Source organism: Nomascus leucogenys, unplaced genomic scaffold, assembly GCF_006542625.1.
Source record: "Nomascus leucogenys isolate Asia unplaced genomic scaffold, Asia_NLE_v1 000815F_94926_qpd_obj, whole genome shotgun sequence".
Taxonomy (NCBI): domain Eukaryota; kingdom Metazoa; phylum Chordata; class Mammalia; order Primates; family Hylobatidae; genus Nomascus; species Nomascus leucogenys.
In genome coordinates this window covers 19,407-40,014 of record NW_022097565.1, presented here as the reverse complement: position 1 = coordinate 40,014, position 20,608 = coordinate 19,407, and the positions used below count along the sequence as shown (strand labels likewise).

At 41.3% G+C, this 20,608-nt stretch overlaps 2 pseudogenes; one reads left to right on the top strand and one right to left on the bottom strand.

The window, feature by feature from the left end:
• Positions 1–6,597: 6,597 nt before the first annotated feature.
• LOC100606112 lies at positions 6,598–11,645 on the bottom strand (annotated as a pseudogene).
• Positions 11,646–11,748: 103 nt separating this feature from the next.
• On the top strand, positions 11,749–19,739 carry LOC115834292 (annotated as a pseudogene).
• The last annotated feature ends 869 nt before the right edge of the window (positions 19,740–20,608 follow it).

Sequence of the window (20,608 nt, the reverse complement as noted above, 5' to 3'; positions counted from 1 at the left end):
GAGCTGCATCCTCTACTGTCACTGAAACACCCCTGGGATGTATATCTAAAAATTAGAACAGCTTTTGGCTAAATGAACTTAGAAAAAAGAAAACTTTATCTTCTTTTGTAACACTATTTAGCCTCCCTACAGATTAGCTGACAAAACATGGCTGGAGAATGAGACTGTGAACTTTAACTCCACCCTACGGCTAGAGCTTTTCTGTGAAAATCAGGGAAAATGGTCTGAAGTGTCCTATGTGCAAGCTTTTATGGACTGACAACAAAACCCAGCTCTATGCAGCACCTGTGGGCTAAAGCCTAGTAAGCGAGAAAGCCCCTAAGAAGAATTAGAAGATCATCTCTTATTAAGGGGAAGGGACCCCAGACCCCACAGCCCAACACCAGCTCCAGACAGGGGCCCTCAGTGCCCCACAACTCTTTTAGAATCCCCAGCGTCCCCACACTACCAGAATCTTCTGTAGAATCTAAATTTGTTTCACCTCCTCCTTATGCTCCTTTCTATCAGCCTTTGCCAAGTACAATAGAGACCAGCCCAGCTGCAGTTACTCACAGTGGGACTTCACACCATCCAGGGCCAGAGACATTGCTTCCCTTACAGAAAGTCCCAAATGGAGAGAGGACCATCAGAGTGCTTGTTCTACTCTCAATAAATGATCTAATCCAATGTAAACAACAACTCTGATGGCCCTCAGACAACTTCAGAGCATTTACTGAAGCATTCCAGGCTCTAACTTTGACCACCATTCAACTGTACCACCCATAAATGGACTGAACGACTGCTGCCAACTTAGCTGCATAAACTTTTGCTTATTGGCAAAAAATAGAAAATACTTACAACATTTGTTGCTTTCACCATGTTAATGCAAAATACTTCTGCAGCACAAATGTCACCATAAGGTGGAGCCTTGGGAATCCAGTAGAAACTATCTCAGAAAACCTCAATGGGTCCACAACAAGCAGCAGAGGCCTCAACAGACTTCAACAACGTCTAGACTCCATGGCCACTGTAGTCTGACAAAACCAAAGAGCCTGGGATCTTCTCCCAGCTGGGCAAAGAGGAGCATGTTTATATCTAAAAGAAGAATGCTGTTTTTAGTCCAAGAAAATATTAATAATATCATCACCCAGGCAGACAAAATTGAATCTGTAGGAAATTCCATGGGAACATGAAAGCAATGTCTATTACCTGCCTTTCTCTCTTTAATAGTAACAGTCATTACTATACTCTCAGCTTTTACTTTTGTTCCAATTTTGTTTAAAATGTTAACTGATTTCCTGCTCTCTTGCTTACGGCAACTCCATGTTTGCATGATGGCTTTGCAAGGCTTTCAAATTTTGGCTGCCAATATCTTGCCCACTGGTTCCATGAATGACATGGTTTATACCTGGTTAGATCACACAGGCAGAAGCTTCAGGGCCCAGGCTAGGCAGAATAACACCCACTCAGCAGGAAACAGCTGCAGAAAAAATGACCTAGCCCCTCAACCTCCAATATGATTTTGACCCTAAGATCTCTTAGGGGGAAATTAAGGCAGAATAGATAGTCAAGAAAATGACCATGATCTCGGGATACAGAAACGTGGGGAAAAGAAAGAGAGATCAGACTGTTACTGTGTCTATGTAGAAAGAAGTAGACATAAGAGATTCCATTTTGTTCTGTATTAAGAAAAAATATTCTGCGTTGAGATGCTGTTAATCTGTAACCCTAGTCCAAACCCTGTGCTCACAGAGACTTCTGCTGTGTTGACCCAAGGTTTAATGGATTAAGGGCTATGCAGGATGTGTTTTGTTAAAAAAGTGCTTGAAGGCAGTTTGCTTGTTAAAAGTCATCACCACTCTCTAATCTCAAGTACCCAGGGACACAATACACTGTGGAAGACCACAGGGACTTCTGTCTAGGAAAAACAGGTATTGCCCAAGGTTTCTCCCCATGTGATATTCTGAGATATGGCCTCCTGGGAAGGGAAAGAACTGACCATCCCCTAGCCTGACACCCTTAAAGGATCTGTGCTGAGGAGGATTAGTAAAAGAGGAAGGCCTCTTTGCAGTTGAGATAAGAGAAGCCATCTGTCTCCTGCTCGTCCTTGAGCAATGGAATTTCTTGGTGTAAAACCCGATTGTATGTTCTATTTACTGAGATAGGAGAAAACAACCTTAGGGCTGGAGTTGAGACACACTGGCCGCAACACTGCTCTTTAATGCACCCAGATGTTTTTATACGTGCACATCAAGGCACAGCACCTTTTCTAACCTTATGACACAGAGACATTTGTTCACATGTTTTCCTGCTGACCCTCCCACCACTATTGCCCTATTGTCCTGCCACATCCCCCCTCTCCAAGATGGTAGAGATAATGATCAATAAATACTGTGGGAACTCAGAGACCAGTGATGGCGCGGGTCCTCGGTATGCTGAGTGCCGGTCCCCTGGGCCCACTCACGTAAGGATTGTGACATATTACTTTGCCCAGTACCTACATGGTGTGACATTTCTCATGTCTGGGCTTTGTCTTGGAGATGAATGTGACACATAGCTAGGCCTGGCCCCTAAGCTCTGTAACTTCTCCTTTTTCAAAATCCTATCCACATTGAAACACCTCTCTGGGCACTTCACTTTGGTAATGTTACCCTGTTGCCTGGATCCTCCCCTCAAGGGGTATTGTGACATATTGCTGGACCCAGTATCTATGTGATATACTCTTCTTTCTTGCCTTGGTCCTATATACATCGTGTATTGTAATATATGGCTGGATTCAATGACTAGGTGATGCAATTCTTATGCGTAGACTCTACCCACGGGGACATTTTGACATTTCGACATTTCTTTAGCTGACTCTCCTCTTCTGCCTTAGCCCTGACAAAAACGGAGGTGGTGACAGATAAATTGACTTAGTAACCAGCTAATATGACTCTCCTCTTTTGCCTGCACTTGGCATATTTTGGGAATTGTGACATAGTATTTGTCTCAACACCTGCAGGATGAAAGGCTCCTGCCTGAGCCCAGCCATCAGTCAAAATTGTCATTCTCCCACACGAACACAGCCCATAATTGAGGTTCTGAATCTCACACCCAGAGGCAGTCAAAACTTGGAAAATTGGCTCTCATAAGTGGATGTTGTCCACAAGTGGGTATGTGACTCCCTGACCAAGATCCAAAACACTTGTGAGGCTGTGACTCCACTAAGATAACTCAGTTTTCAAAAGGCATTAAGGCTCTCACGGAAAAATACATTCCACCATTGAGATTGTGACTTATGTACATAGACGAAACATACAGGAGGCCTTGACTCTCATACCTAGAACCGGCACTTATGTGGGATTGTTAATCTCACCCAGGGAACTTCCTGCAGGTGTGATTCTGATGTACACCCCTATGTATGTTGCAGTGAGATGAGATCGCGCCCCTGCATTCCAGCCTGGGCAATAGAGTGAGACTCTCTCAAAAGAAAAAAAAGAGGCAAAGACTGCTTCCTGCCTCTGCCTGAAGTTAGGGGTCCCTGTCCTCTGTTGGCACCTATCAGTCAAGGTGGATGGGGTCACGGGTCAACTCTTAGCTGAGCACAGGGCACTTCTCCACTCGCTACCCCACACAGGTGAAGCTGCTGGTCATGGCTAACCCAGAGCTTCTCTGTGTCCCACAGTTCCTTGCTGAACCAGTAATATTTATGGGCTACAGCGTGATGTTTCACTGCATCATACTACACGGTACAGTGTGATGCAGTGAAACATCACACTATCCTCTGTAAACATGTATAATTATCATGTGTTAACTATATGATGTTTCACTGCATCACATTGTACCATATACACTGTACTGTGATCCAACCAGAGTAATTAGCATCTTTTACACTTTAAATATTTATTTCCTTGTTCAAATCCTCTCTTCAAGCTATTATAGAATAAACGGTACATTATTATTAGCTATAGTCATCGTACTGTGTAATAGAACACCAGGATTTATTCTCCCTAACTGTAAATTTGTACCCAGTGACAAAGCTCTCTCCACTCCCTCATCCTTCTGCCATCGTTAACCTCTGGTAACCACCATCCTACTCTCTCCTTCTATGAGATGGACTTCTCCAGATGTCACATGAGTGAGAGCACGTGGTCTTTTTCTTTCTGTGCCTGGCTTATTCCACTTAACGTAATGTCCTCTAGGCTCATCCATGTTGACACAAATGAGGAACTTCATTCTGTTTTATGACTGAACATTATTCCTGTGTGTGTGTATAATATTTTCTTTATTCATTCTGTAGATGGGCACTTATACACTGTTGGTAGGAATGTAAATTACTACAAACATTTCCCATTTCTATAGGGAGAACAGCATGGAGGTTTTACAATAAATTATAAATAAAACTACCATAAGATCCAGCAATCTCATTACTGCGTTTATATCAAAAGGAAACAAAATAAGCACTTCAAAAAGATAACTGCACTTTCATGTTTATTAAGCAATATTCACAATAACCAAAACCATTACTTCTTCTTAGTATTTCTTAATTTACCTTTTTTTCACATATTACACCCTAAACTTTTAAAGGATTCATGACTGGTTTCCAATTTCTGAGACTTATGAGTCACTGATTCTTTGACTATTGCCTTCCTGTTTAAAGAGTCTAGTAAAACAATTAAATGCTTTTTATTTCTTCTCAATCTAACCTTCATATATAAATATATTTATATTTTCTATTAATTTGCCTTCTATAATATATATGACTACATTAATTGTGATCAGCATTTCACTATACTAGTCCTCTTTTCGGCTCAGCCTATTTTAATATGTAATTTATATGTTGTACATTAAATTGTTTTACAACACTTCCAATACTTTACTTTTCATTTGCCTCTTTTCCAAACATAGCTTGACAAGCCCGTAGTTTCTTTCTACAATATTTTGATTTCTTATTTTTCCATTATATTGACTTAAACATTTAAATCTAAATTCAATATCTGAGATTAATGTTCCATATTTCTTCTGATGCTTCACCCCAGTAGCTCATCTCTCTTGTGTGCAACATAATTTATAATTTAATCCTCACATATGGGAGACACCACATTCCAATGCCTGCAGGCAGTTTCTCTTTGTTTATTCCATTTGCCTTGTCAGAAGGGAACATCCCACATGGACCTGACAATCTTGTGATCAGACGCATCTGAGTGGAGCCCTGGCCTCTTAGGTTGATTACTTCTCTACGTCATTACCTTTATTTACTTCCAGTCCTGGGATGTTTTCTTAATTTCCTTTGAACTATATTAGGCATTCTGTGAATTCTTGTAACTTCTTGGTGATTTTAGTTGTCTACATTAAGTGTTTAAAGTAAATTATTTTTCTGAAAACCAGAAATATCCATAGTTACATATATGAGTGAAATATTTTACATAGATTTTCTACGGCATCTATCACTACCTCATGAGAAATTCCAAGTTTTTTCATTTGAAACACCCCTCCCATCAATAGACCACACTGTAATAATTTGTAGAATGTGATTACTTTTATACCATTAGAAACTTAATTATATATTATGTACATATTTTTGAAATACTCCACTGCAATAAATAGTATATAGTCAAAAGTCTTCTTTTCTCTAACATAAAACTAATATGAGTCAAATTATTTACCTGAATTTGGAACTTTTGGCTTCAATTGCCATTCTGTCTCATCAGCACTTCCCTAATCCATAAAAGATATCATTTGTATTTTTTAATTCATAATTTATTGAAATGAGTTATTTAACATTATAAAATTTTTATGGCAATTTAAGACATTTTCAATAAATATATTGGGCTTGACGCCCTGGCTACGTATTCCTTTTGTACTCGAAATCAGATTTTTCTGGCACAACTTCATTGCCTGCAATGATATTTATAAAAAGTATGAATGCCAGCACACGGACTATTTCAACATTGTACTCATTTGCTCGAGTATAAACATTTCATTAGCTATGAAACAAACCAAATACAAATGCTGAATGTATGGTACATATCAACAAATTCAGATTCCTCACCGAAGAAAACAATAAAAGACGAATTTTCTATGACATGTCAGCTGTTCATTAGTTCTTTAATATGATTTAGGCTATTCCAAATATAAGAAAATATATGCATCACTATCCATGTTTTCTCCACATTTTTTAATCTAGGTCCTGAAGGGCATAATTATATTGTCAGATTTATTTTTATATATTTCAATGTTTCTTTTGATGTATTTTCTGTGCATCTTAGTATGAATATATGGATACAAGGACAAATGTACGTTTAAGTGGTTATATGAATTTTGCTTATATGGCTAATTGCTTATATGGATGCTATAAATGACAAGATAAAATAGTAAAGTTTGATAAACTTATCTGTGCCCTGTGAACTTTAGTTCACTTACTGTATAACTTAACTCAGTCACTAATAATTGGTTTAAAAATTGTTTTTTAAAAGCTGCAAACCACACTTTATTACACATTTCTGAATCAGGAAGGGGTAAACTGTGACACAGTTTTCTTGTGCCATTGACTTTTTTGGGGAGAAACGCTCTGCAATAAAATAAGGGTTTCCAAACTCTATTTTTAAAAAAGGTTGAGGATTCTTCTGTGATTAACCTTCACTCCTCAGTCTTTTTTACCCAAGGAATGGTTCTTAGGTCATCTTTTGGAAGTTTAGTTTCTGGAAAGTTTTCAGCAAACCTCTCCTGTGCTTTGTCCTAGTTTGTGTTGTTGCTGTTGTTGTTCTAGTTTTGGAGAAGGTGAGTCTCTTTAATCGAGGATGGTTTGTCTGTCTCCAATCCTGCACGTGTTTGCCGAAGCTGAAGCTGTATCAGAAATCTTATTCTCCTGCCATCGTTCCCCAGGCATTCTCCTGTTTTCAACACGTCTTTTTCAACATCTTCTGACCTTTGTCACTATCAGTAATTTCAGAATGAACAGATGCAGGAGCATCATCTCTCTGGAAATTCCCTTCACTTCCAATCTGCTCCCTATGTTTTCCAGCTCTATCTTTATAGTTTAAGTTGTCTAGTATCTTATCATCTTCATAGTCTGTATTCTGTAAACCATATTTTACTCATATATTTTAAAAATCCTTTTCTTCTATCCAACTCGTTTCCTTCTTAGTTAATGTTGGGCCAACACATGATTCATCTTTCTTATCGAGGAAAAGGTGAGCTCTAACCTACCATGGTTCACATCCAACACAGCTATCACTGCCAGCGTGAATGTGAGAAGATAAGGAGTTTCGATATCATGATCTTGCTGATCTGACAGTTGAGGCACTGACTTTATTTGGAAGACTAACATCATTAGAGTAGGTCTGACAATAATCTGAGATGACTAAGGAGCATGGTTCTCTGTGAGTACTTCTACATCAGACTTTTATTATCTCCATTTCTGCCCAGCTGAGTACGTTACTGAGTTCTTCCAGCTGCGTGCAGAGCTCCTGGCGGTTGTTCGTGTCTCTCCAATCTCTCCAAGTTTCACTTTCTCTCCATGCTCACGTTCATAAGGGTCACATTTAGTTTTCAGCTGAACAATCCATTTTCCATTAACAATTGTTCCATTTTGACGGCCTGATGCAAAAGGACATAACTTTGTAAGTCATGGTCAAAATAAATCTCTACATGAAACTTACACCAACTTCAGGGATTCGAAGAGTATGCGCCATATCATTTTCCCTTCCATTTGTAGCAGGTTTCACAACAGTAATGATGAAGAGTGATCCTGTCTGTAACACCGGTGATCTAATGACAGTTACTCTCATACATGGGGGCCACACTTTTTCCTCATCTTCCTCCTCAGTTTCTTTTGCAGTTGCATTGCCTTCACTGTAAAGCCTTCATCATATCTACCCTCGGTTGGAGAGTCTGTAATTTCACCTTCTTCTGGTTCATTGTCAGTGTCTCTCACTTTTTCATCTTTAAAAAAAGTTGAATTGAGATATTTTCATTAAGAGGAGATTCCATAGTATTTCCACTAACTGGAACAGTGAATTTTGGGGGATTATTTTTGTGATGAATGCCTATTTTGGCCTTTTCTTCACACTTGTAAAATTGTCTTTCATATTGCAGCTTGTATGGTCAACACTGAAGGCTTCTTGATCCTCTGAATTCAAATCCTTTTCCTCATTTTTTTTTGTAGAAGAGTCTGGATCCTTTCCTAATTTTTTATTTTTGTTTTGTGTTATAAGTCTGATAAGGTTGCGAATCTACTCGAAAATGAAACCGATAGCGACCACTTTCCACATCACAGTAGTAATAAATTGGATCATAACAAATTGGGTTCTCAGATTCTTAATAGAAACCAGTGCTGTGGTCAAAATACAGTCCAGCATTTTCATCATAACTAAATCCAGTCTGTGATAAAGCCGTTTCTGCTGCAGCTCTCGAACTTCCAGCTAATGACGAACCTTCTAAGGATGTATCTTGTGCTGCTAATGCATGCTGGCTCCTGTGAATTTGAGGCAAATGACCCTCTTGTCTACATTCAACATTTGCTGTTTTATCAGTACCAGGGTGAGCATCGTTTTCTATTTGTAACTGGTCTTTAGAATTCAAAGCAGGAGTTTCAATATCCTGATCTTGCTGATCTGACAGTTCAGTCACTCACTTTATTTGGAAGACTAACATCATTAGTGTAGGTCTGATAATAATAATCTGAGATTGACCAAGGAGCATGGTTCTCTGTGAGTATTTCTACATCAGACTTTTATTATCTCCATTTCTGCCACAGCGGAGTATGTTACTGAGTTCTTCCAGCTGCCTGCGGAGCTCCTGGCGGTTGCTCCTGTCGCTCTGAGAAGCCTTCCTGTGCGAGGCCAGCTTCTCCCGTTCCCGCACCTGCCGCCGGCAGCTCCGCGGTTGCGTTCCAGCTTCCCCGCCCTCCTTCTGCGGAGGCCCGCTGGGGCTCGGGGAGGAGGAGGGGCGGCCAAAGCGAAGGCGCTGGCGGCGGGGACGGGCCCGAGGCCGTGAGCCTAACAGGGCAGCGGCAACGAGCAAGGGGACGGCGATCGCCCTGCCCGATTTGCGCAGCCTGGAATCCTGGGAACGATTGTACCTTCTCCAGCGATGGGGGCCGCGGGAGGAGCGAAGAAGTCCAGGAGCCAGAAGCGCTCCGGCCGTTCTCGAGTTGAGCTGGAAACAGTGGCCACGAGTGTTTTAAATCAAATTTCCAGTTTCCATGTGGCTAGACATGACCTGCTGGTTACTCTTATTTTTTTCTCCATTCGTTGAGCTATGATTGACAAATTGGAAACTGTGTATTTTTAGGGTGTACAAGAGTGTTTTCAGATGTGTGTACGCCTTTAAATTATCTCAGTTAAGCTAGTTAGCATATCTATCCCCTCACATAGTTAATACGTTTCTGTGTGTGTGTTGAGAGCACCTGAGATCTTCTTTTGCAGCAAATTTCAAGTACACGTATTGTTAACTATAGTCACCATTCTGTACATTAGGTCCCAGCAGTTACTCACCTTGTAATTGAAGGTGCACCCCTTCCATGGAAATCTCCCCACTTTCCTCACTTCCTAGCCCATGGGAAAACCGTTCTACTCTGTTTCCATGGCTTTTTAATTTTTATTTACTTTTTTAGATTTTACATACCAACGAGACCATGCAGTAATGTCCTTCTGTATTCGGCTTATTTCACTTAGCATAATGTCTTCAAGATTTATCAGTATTTTTGTAAATGAAAGAATTTCATTTTTTATTAAAGCTGAAATTATATATCTCTCAGTTTATTTATTTATCTGTATCAGAGGAGTGCAGATGCCCTTGACGATCCTGATTTTATGTCCTTTGACTATAGACTCCCAATTGGGATTCATGGTAGTTCTAGTTTAAAAATTATAAGGAAGCTCCATACTGTTTTTCATAATAGCTGCACCAATTGACATCCTCAGCAACGGTGTACAAGTGTTCTCTTTTCTCTGCACCCTAACGCTTTTTATCTTTTGACTTTTTGATAATAGATATCCAAACACCATGATAAGGTGATACCTCATTGTGATTTTGATTTTAATTACTCTGGTAATTAATGATGTTCAGCATTTTTTATATACCTATTGGCCACTTGTATATCTTTGGAAAAATTGCTATTTATGTATTTTGCCCAATTATTAATCAAGAAATTGCTTTTAATTCTGCTGTGGGTTCTTCTTTTGTATTGATTAGTATGATGTATGTTTTGGATAGCAACATTATCCTACATATGGTTTACAAATATTTTCTCCTATTCCATATAATGCCTTTATATTTTGCTGATTTTTCCTTTATTGTGCAGAAACTTTTTACTTTGACATAGTTCCACGTGTTCATTTGTGCATTTGTTGACTATGTTCTTGGTGTCAAATCCAAAGCATCATTGCCATGACCAGTGTCAAGGAGGGTTTTCCCCATGCTTTTTTTTAGAGGATTCATTATTTCAGTTCTTATGTTTAAGTCTTTATTTCATTTCAAATTCGTTTTGTGATGGTATGAGAGAAAGGTGTACTTTTTCTCTGTGCATATCTAGTTTTTCCTACATCATTCCTTGATGTGTTTATCCTTTCTCCATTCTGTGGGATCGGTTGACTGTATATTTGTGAGTTTATTTCTGGGTCCTCTATTCTGTTATATTGGTTTTATGAAGGTACTATACTATTTTGATGGCTATAGTTTTGTAACACAGTTTGAAATCAGGAAGTGGGAGGCTTCCAGCCTTTTTGTTCTTCTCAGTATTTGGCTATTTGAGGTCTTTTGTGGTTCCATACTAATTTTAAAATTGTTGTTCTGCACTTTTAATAAAATGGCATTAAAATTTTGATAGAAATTTATTTAACCCTGTAGATCACTTTGTGTAGTATGGATATTTTAACAATATTTTTATAATCCATGAATACAGGATATATTTCCCATTTTGTATTCTTCATTTTCTTTCCTCAACATTTATAGTTTTCAGTATGCAGATCTTTCATATTCTTTGTTAAACTCATTCCTAAGTATTCCATTCTATTTGATAATATCGTAAATGGCATTATCTTTATTCCTTTTTCAGATATTTTGTTGTTACTGTAAAAAAATGCACCTGATGTTCATATGTTAATATTGTATCCTGAAAATTTACTGAATTGGTTAGTTACAACAGGTTTTTTTATTCTTTGTGGTAAAACGGTGGGTATTCTGAACTCTGGTTAAACGTTAAATTGATAGTTGCTATTATCATTTCAAAATTATTTAAAGAATGACCAGATGGATTCCTGCTTTCATGAATTCAACGGAATTCAAGTCTTCCCATTTAAAATAATTTTGTGTGGTTGACTGGGTCCGGGAATTTGGGTCCCCCCCGTGGGAGCCAGGAGATTCGGTCGGATGTGGGAGGGAGAAGCGGTCAGAGAGGGGACTGAGCTGGGGAAGCAACGAGGGGCTCCAGGACAGCCGAGAGGAGAGAGGGTCGTGTCGGAGACCCAGTGGGGAGAGAGAATGGGCCAGAAAAGGGGGAAGGGTGAGAGTGGGCAACAGGACAGCTTCCCGGCGCGGCAGGGAACTTTGCTGAAACTCTGGGCCCCAGGGAACAGCGCGGGCAGGTTGGGAGGGAGTGGAGAGGACCCAGCAGACCCCAAGTTCAGTGTGGAGGAAGGGACATTTCCCGGTTCATTCGCCTCTGCCCAGCGTTCTGCGGGCATGACCACCCCCCAGGGACAGGGGAAGAGGTGGCTCCTGGCAGGCTCAGAGAACTAAGGGGCGCACACCCGCTTCGCAGGGCCGGGGTGAAAGGGGAAGCCTGAGATGGCTGCGGATCTCGCTGGCCCCGTGGGTGGGTGCGGGGGGGCGCCGGCGGGGCCGAGCTCAGGGGCCCAGCGCCGGGGCCTGCAGGTGGCCCTGGAGGAACCTACAAGCACCCGCCAGTGCAGCGGGATTTCCAGAAGACCAGTGTGGACAGCGCCCTGGACACGCCCTTCCAAGCTGGAACATTTGTGAGGCTGGAATTTAAGCTCCGGGAGACAGAGAAGCGGCCGGAGGAAGGACTGGAAGAAACCCAAGTGCAAAGTCCAGCCCGAGGGGAGGAAGCAGACATGGCTGACCTGCGTCAAAATGGGCTGTGAGGATAAGGTTCTGGGCAGGATGGTTCGCTGCCCTCCAGAGACGCAGACTCCTGAGGAGCACCAGGAGACCCGGTGCAGCTGGGCGGAGCGGGCAGTGAGGACTCCACAGCTGCTGCTTCCCTGCACAGTTCGCCTTCTCCAAGGCCCGGCCCCCAACGGAGCCCAGCAGTGAATCGAAGGACGCCCCCTGGAGCCCTGGCGGGGGTAACCAGTGGAAGACCCCACCTCCCAGGGAGAAGACCCCACTGTATCCCCAGTTAATAAAACTGTTCTCTCACCCCAAAAATAAATAAATAATTTTGTCTGGTCTTTGAAAATGTGTATCCTCTGTCTACTGGTCAAAATGCTGCCATTTATCCATATGCCTAATTAGTCAAACTTTTTAACCTTGTTTTTTATTATGAAACAAAACAGTAAATTTGTTAATGGTTTTAATATCATCTAATATGATTGAAAATATGTCAATTTGTCACTGCCAATGAATCTTTGTGTTATTTATTTTACTGTTACATATTCTGTCCATAAATATCTATGGGGCTTAGAATCTTGCCTATCATAGTGTATATGCTAAGTACCAACTACTCTAATGGGTCAAATTGTCTTTCTATACCATTCTTAAAATACAATATTTATTTATTTATTTTTATTAAAAATTTTTTTGTCTAATCTAATTATTTATGAAAATTATGAGGTCTATTCAATTTGTCCTCTTGATAAAAAACAAAGTTTTTTTTCTTCTTTTTTTTTTTGATACGGAGTCTCCCTCTGTTCCCCAGGCTGGAGTGCAGTGACACAATCTCGGCTCACCACAACCTCCACTTCCCGAGTTCAAGTGATTCTCCTGCCTCAGCCTCCCGAGTAGCTGGGACTACTATGCTCCACCATGCCAGGCTAATTTTTGTATTTTTAGTAGAGACGGGGTTTCACTATATTGGCCAGGCTGGTCTTGAACTCCTGACCACGTGAACCACCTGCCTCAGCCTCCCAAAGCGCTGGGATTATAGGCTTGAGCCACTGCGTGAGGACTTTTTTCTGTTTATTAATACATTAGAGAGTAAAAATGCAGCTCCCTCACAGAAGCACGGTGCATAATGATGAAGTATGGGCTTTTGCTGTGACAACATCATCTGAATGCTGTTTATTGTCCCAATTAGTTATTTTCTCATTCCTAAACCCTCTCCAACCTCCCATCTTTCTGAGTCTCCAGTGTCTGTTTTTCCAGTCTCTATATCCGAGTGTGTGCATAATTGAGTTCACAGTTACAAGTGAGAAAATGCAGAATTTGGTTTTCTGTTTCTGAAGTTTTTCACTTACAATAGTGGCCTCTGGTTTTATTCATGTTGTTGCAAAAGGCGTGATGTTATTCTTTTTCATGGCTGAGTAGTATTTCATGATATAAACGTATAGCACATTTTCTTTATTTGATTATTGATTGATAAATTTAAATTGACTACATATATTGGTTATCGTGAATAGTGCTGTAATAAACATAAGAATGTGGGTATTTTCTTTATGTAATAAATTATTTTCCTTTGGGTAGATACAAAGTAGTGGGAGTGCTGAATCAAATGGAAGTTCTATTTTTAGACTTTTTTGAAATCTCCATACAGTTTTCCATAGAGGTTGTAGAAAGTTACTTTCCCACAACCAATGTCTAAGTGTTCTCTTTTCTCTGTGTCCTTGCCGATAGCTCATTTTTCTGCTTTTCAGTAATAGCCATTCTGCATGGTGTAAGTTGGAACCTCATTGTGGGTTTTAATTGGCATTTCTCTGATCATTGACAATGTTGAGCATCTTTTACGTACTTGTTGACCTTCATTGTCTTTTTTTTATTTAAATTTTCATGTTTTTTGCTTGCTCATTGTCTTTTTTTTAAATGTTCATGTTCTTTGCTTGCTTTTTTTTGTTGTTTGAGAAGGAGTCTTGCTCTGTCGCCCAGGCTGGAGTGCAGTGGTGCAATCTCCGCTCACTGCAAGCTCTGCCTCCCGGGTTCATACCATTCTCCTGCCTCAGCCTCTCTGAGTAGCTGGGACTACAGGCGCCTGCCACCACGCCTGGCTAATATTTTGTGTTTTTTTAGTAGAGACGGAGTTTCACCGTGGTCTCGATCTCCTGACCTCCTGATCCACCCACCTCGGCCTCCCAAAGTGCTGGGATTACAAACATGAACCACCGCGCCCGGCCTGCTTGCTTTTTAATGAGGTTACTTGTTTTATTTTTGTTGAGCTGTTTGAGTTCCTTATATATTCTGGACGTTAGATCTTTGTCACATGCAAAACTCGTAAACATTTATCTCATTCCATAGGTTTTCTGTTCACTGTGTTAATTAAGAAGGATTTTCAGGAGCTTTTTAATTTAATTGAGTTCGTTTTATCTATTTTTGTTATTGTTACATCTGCTTTTCAGATATTAGTCATAAATTCTTTGTCCAAGTCAATCTCTAGAAGAGTTTATCCTTGAGTTTCTTCTAGCATTTTTATAGTTTCAGGTCTTACATTTTAGTCTTTTAATCTATATTGAGTTGATTATTGTATATGGTGGGACATAGGGGTCCCATTCCATACTTCTGCATATGGCAATATAATTTTTCCAGCTCAATTTGTTGGCTAGGATGTCATTTCTCCAGTGTATGTTTTTGTTGGCTTTGTAAAAGATCAGTTGTTTGTAGGTATGTGGCTTTATTTCTAGGTTCTCTATTCTGTACCATTGATCTATGTGTCAATTTATATCAGTACCATGCTGTTTTGGTTACTAAAGCCTTCTAGTATAATTTTAAGTCAGATAATGTAATATCTCCAGCTTTATTCTCTTTGCTTAGATTTGCTTTGGCTATTCAGGCTCTTTTTGTGGTTCCATGTGAATTTTAGAATTTTTTTTTCTATTTTATAAGAAATGACATTGGCATTTTGGTAGGATTTGCATTTAATATGTAGATTGCTTTGGGCAGTAGAGTCATTTTAATGATCATTATTCTTCCAATCCATGAGCACGGGATGTTTTTCTCATTTGTGTCATGTACAATTTCTTTCATCAGTGTTTTGTAGTTTTCCTTGTAGGGATCTTTCATCTCTTTGACTAATTGTATTTCTAAGCATTTTACCTTTTTGTAGCTATTGTAAAAGGAAGTGACTTTTTAATTCAGTTGTCAGCTTGATCATCATTAGTGTATAAAAATGCTACTAATGTCTGTATGTTGTTTCTTGCATTCTGAAACATTATTAAATTTATCAAATCTAAGAGTTTTTTTGGTGGTCTTTAGATTTTTTGTATATATGATTATTATGTAATCATCAAAGAGGGACAATTTGACTTTCTAATTACAACCATATAGATGCTCCTTCCAAGACCAATAGACAGAGTCTCTGTGGAGGGCACAGGTGATGTTATTTCTTTAAGGTGGCCATGTGATTATGGCTGGAAGCATGGGCCGAGAGCCACTTAGTTAAGCATTGCCTCTCAAGTGTTTCTTTCTTTCTTTCTTTCTTTCTTTCTTTCTTTCTTTCTTTCTTTCTTTCTTTCTTTCTTTCTTTCTTTTCTTTCGACAGAGTTTTCACTCATTGTCCAGGCAGAAGTGCAGTGGCGCCATCTTGGCTCACTGCAACTTCCATTTCCCAAGTTCAAGTGATTCTCCAATATCAGCCCCCCGAGTAGTTAGGATTGCAGGCACCAGCCACCACACGTGGCTAATTTTTTATGTTTTAGTAGAGACGTGGTGTGTCCATGTTGCCCAGGCTGATCTTAAACTCTTGGCCTCAGGTGATCTGCCCACTTTGGCACCCAAATTGTTGGGATTACAGGCATGAGCCACCGCACCCGTTTGCCTCTGAAGTTTCAATATGCCTATGAATTATTCAGATTCCAGCCTCTCTCTTACAGATGTGATTCTGCAGGTTTGGAAGGGGTCCATGAATTAGCTTCTTTAAAAAGTCTCCTCTTAATGCTGATGTTTCTTCTACTACATCCGATATAGTAGCACTCAGCTAGGGAAAGTAGGCACAGCACAGAGCTCATGATACCCAACACTCTTACCACAACACAAATACTTTTGTCCCAAAGTGGAAACCACCAATCACCATTTTCAAACATGTCATTTTCTGCTGGCTCTATACATTTTAGAAAGCCTAGAGAAGGCATCAATGTTTGAGTAAGTCTGCATTTGGAAAACACGTGCACATGAGTTAATACAATGTTTATTGAGCACATACCATGTGTTCAGAAGTCTCTTACAGAGCACTGTTCAGGAAACATTACATGATGTGAGTTAATCCTCATAGAACCCTGGCAGTTGGGTGCTAAGATTTTTGTAATTTTCAGGATTTAAATGAAGGGCCTAGTGTTTCTATTTTTTCTTCCATTTTAAAAAATATTTACCTGAAAAATAAAATGTACAGAATAAAAGCTATATAGACAGATGCGAGGGATAGAGAAAAAAGGGTGAACTGTTGAGAGAGATGTTTTATATTTATATTTACCTTCTTGTGCCTTGTGGAGCAGCCACTGGATTTGCAGGAATGGAAAAGAAGTTGCTAGGTAAGATGTCTCTAGAAGCACTGGCTTCAATGAAAGAGAAATTATGGCCCCACAATATGCAATGATTTGCTTCCATTTATCTGCCTTTCCATTTTAGGAAATTGTGGGCACCAGCTCAGGAGGCAGCAGGAGCCCCCGCCTGAATCTCTGACCTCCTTGAATCAGTTCTGTGAGAGAAGATTCTAGGGTGAGGCCAGACCTGGATGAGGACTTAGAAGAGCGTGGATCTGGGCAGGGCTGGAACAGAAAGTGGACCCCATGATTCTGATGTCCATGCTGATGGAGTATTTCCAGTTCTGTCTTTCCTAAGCCTGCGCAACAGAGACTTGACTCTTAGAGCCTGTGTAATTTTAATGTGTTTTGGCCACTTCCCTGTCAATTTTTATAACACATGATAACAAGAAACTTAAGCAAAACTCTTAGGGTTTTTTTTAGGACAATTATATGAGAAGCTAAAAACATGCCGGGAGTGGTTGCTCACGCCTGTAATCCCAGTAATTTGGGAGGCCCAGGCAGGCAGATCACGAGATCAGGAAATCGAGGCCATCCTGGCTAACATGGTGAAACCACGTCTCTACTAAAAATACAAAATATTAGCTGGGTGTGGTGACAGGCCCCTGTAGTCCCAGCTACTTGAGAGGCTGAGGCAGGAGAATGGCATGAACCTGGGAGGCAGAGCTTGCAGTGAGCTGAGATCACTCCACTGCACTCCAGCATGGGCGACAGAGTGAGACCCTGTCTCAAAAAAAAAACTTATTTTTACCAAGATGAAAAAACAGAAATAACCACAATCAAAATAATTCTTTTGTCCATGAATAGCCCTTCAGGTAGTGACATCAGAACTCAGAGGAACAGCATAAGGGAAGTGGAGCAAATGCAACCAAAGTCCCCTGTGCACCTCACTTCTCCCTTCTCACCACAGGATGCTGAATTCAGCCATTAATTCATTTGCTCTAGATGGAAAGTTTCTGGACAGTAGAAACCATGAATTCTTCATCTGTTTTTCCGATGATCATGTGATGTAGTTTAGATGTCCCCTCTAAATCTCCTATTGAATTTTAATCCCCAATGTGGCAGGTGGTGCCTGGGGAGGTGGTGGTTGAATCATGGGGTGAGTCCCTCCTGGCTGTGTGCCATCCTTGTGATAATGAGTACCCATGAGATCTGGTTGTTTAGAAGTATGCTCCATCCCTCCCCCATCCTTCTTGCCCCAGCTTCTACCATGTGAGATGCCTGCTCGTCTAACACCATGATTGTAAGCTTCCCCAGGCTTTCCCAGAAGCAGACATTGGCGCTATGCTTTCTGTACAGCCTGCAGAACCATGAGCCAAACAAACTCTTTTCTTATAAGTTACCCAGTCTAGGGTTTTTTAAATAGCAATGCAAGAATAGCTTAATACAACATATGAAAAGAAAGCAATGAATATATTTATCAGTTTGAGTCTCCAGGCATCTGCCTTGCTTCAACTCAAAGAGCAGGAAGTGAGCAACTCCCATCTACTGCTCCTGATCATGGGAGAATCGTCATCTCATCTTAAAACATTTCAGGCAAAAGCCCATCAAGGTCTCAGAGGTCAGCTCAGGAGCAGGAACACAGCATTGTTTTCTCAGACAGGAAAATTGGAATAGCTGAGTGGGTTCAGTGTCCCTAGGCATGTTTTTTTTTTTTTCCTTTAAGCTATAGGATAATTGTGCAGAACGTGCAGGTTTGTTACCAAGGTATACATGTGCCATAGCCGTTTGCTGCACCAATCAACCCACCATCTGGGCTTTAAGCCCCCCCTGCTTCCGGTGTTTTTCCTAGTGCTGTCCTTTCCCTTGCCTCCCACCCCGCGACAGGCCACGGTGTGTGATGTTCCACCTTCTCTGTCCATGTGTTCTCATGGATCCACTCCCGCTTATGAGTGAGAACATGTGGTGTGTGGTTTTCCTTTCCTGTGTTAGTTTGCTGAGAATCATGCTCTCCCGTGTCATCCATGTCACCGCAAAGAACACGAACTCATTCTTTTTTTGGCTGCATAGTATTCCTTGGTGTATGTACCACACACATTCTTTATCCAGTCTATCACCGATGGGCATTTGGGTTGGTTCCAGGTCTTTGCTCTTGTAAACTGTGCCGCGATGAACATAGCTGTGCATGTGTCCTTATAGAGGATGAATTATAATCCTGTGGGTATATACCCGGTAAGGAGATGGCTGGGTCCAACGGTATTTCTGGTTCTAGATCCTTGAGGAATCGCCACACTGTCTTCCACAATGGTTGAACTGATTTACACTCTCACAGACACTGTAAACGTGCTGCTATATCTTCACAGCCTTGCCAGCATCTCTTGTTTCCTGACATTTTAAAAATCGCATACGACATCTTCTCAATATATAATATCACATAGCCACAGCTCTGAAGAAAGAAATCTGTAGAAAGTGGTACCTCTCCAGGAGAAAGCTTTGACAGCTTTCATGGCTGATTGTATTACACGTCAACGACAATGAGGTTTTACCTGCAGCTTCACTACTATTCTTAAAGTCTATCTCATAATGTACATCTGGAGACTTCCTAGAGAAATGTGGTCCCTGACTGGCGCTGGTAAAGTGGTGACAAGATATCTAACAAATAAAGTAACTGTACTTGACTATTTTCCAATATTTACTGTTTTGTGATAAGCTTAACATCCTCAATGCCTGCCTTTGCCCTCACAAGTAATTAGCGTATGCCTAAATAAAGTTTCAGCTAGCTAGCTCCACTATTCCAAGCAGATGCTGTCTAGGGTCTAGTCTCTAGAAGCATAAAGTGCAAAGCTTACAAGTACAACTGCACGAAAAGTTGTACCCAAGCTAGAAGGCTTAAGGATCAATGATGGATTTGTGTTTCCTCTGGAGAGGGTACAAAGCAGAGCGCTAGTACACATCTATAGAGGAGAAGAGGGCAGGGCATTTATGGATGGCACACGGCTAGGTGTCTTCAAAGAGAGGCACCAGGGAAGCCTCACTGGGCTCCTGTAGGGCGCCAATGGCCGCGCTCTGGAAGCGCACGTCCAGGATGATGTCCTGCGTAATGTTGTGCATCAGGCGATGGAAGGGCAGATTGAGGAGGAGCAGCTGCGTGGACTTCTGGTACTTTCTGATTTTGCGCAGTGCCAGGCCTGAAGCGGTGAGGCTTCTAGATCCATCCTATAGGCGGCGCCCTTTTGCCGGCGGCCGCAGTGGCCGGGGTCTTCGGGCGCCTGCCAGGCTGTGGCTTTCCTGGCCAAAATGGTGAAACCTCCTCTCTGCTTTAAGAATACAAATTTTCCTGGCGTCTGGCGCGCACAGTTAGTCCCAGCTACTCTGGAGGCTGAGTCAGGAGAGTTGCTCGGGCCCAGGAGGCAGAGGTTGCAGTGAGCTGACATCAGGCCACTGCAATCCAGCCTGGGGGACAGAGCGAGACTCTGTCTCAAAAATAAATACATAAAATGCAATACAATACAACACGATACAATTGAAATAATATTTTCATATTCCCCTCACCCAGCCCAGTCTATTTTCAGAGTATCTGATAAACCACTTGTTTCCCTATGAGTTCGAGATTTTTTTCTCAGACGTTTAAGTTTTCTAATGTGCGACTTCATAAAAGGTCTCACTTTTACTCTCAACGTTTTCTTTATTGTCGTGAAATGTGAACTTTGCGATTCTGCGAGGAATCCAGAATTCTGAAATGCCCCCGGCATTTCCCGCTCCCCCCCCCCCCGAGCCTAGCCCTGCCTCTGCCCCTCCCTTGGGTGTGGGCGGAACCTTGAATTGAGGAGCCCGCCCAAACCCCTGATTAGATTAGGAACACCCTGAAACGATAGCTGTTAAGGGCTGGGTCTAATTGAATCATCTGAGCTCTTTATAAGGGACTGAACCTCCCAGGGATTCCATTCCCCTGTGGGTGATTCCTCAGCCCTGGATGTGCAGACCCAGGGAGCTGCACGGCCCAGACCTGGGCAACACCTGTAAGAGCTCAGAGCGTCCTCCCGGCAGCTGGCAGAACAAAC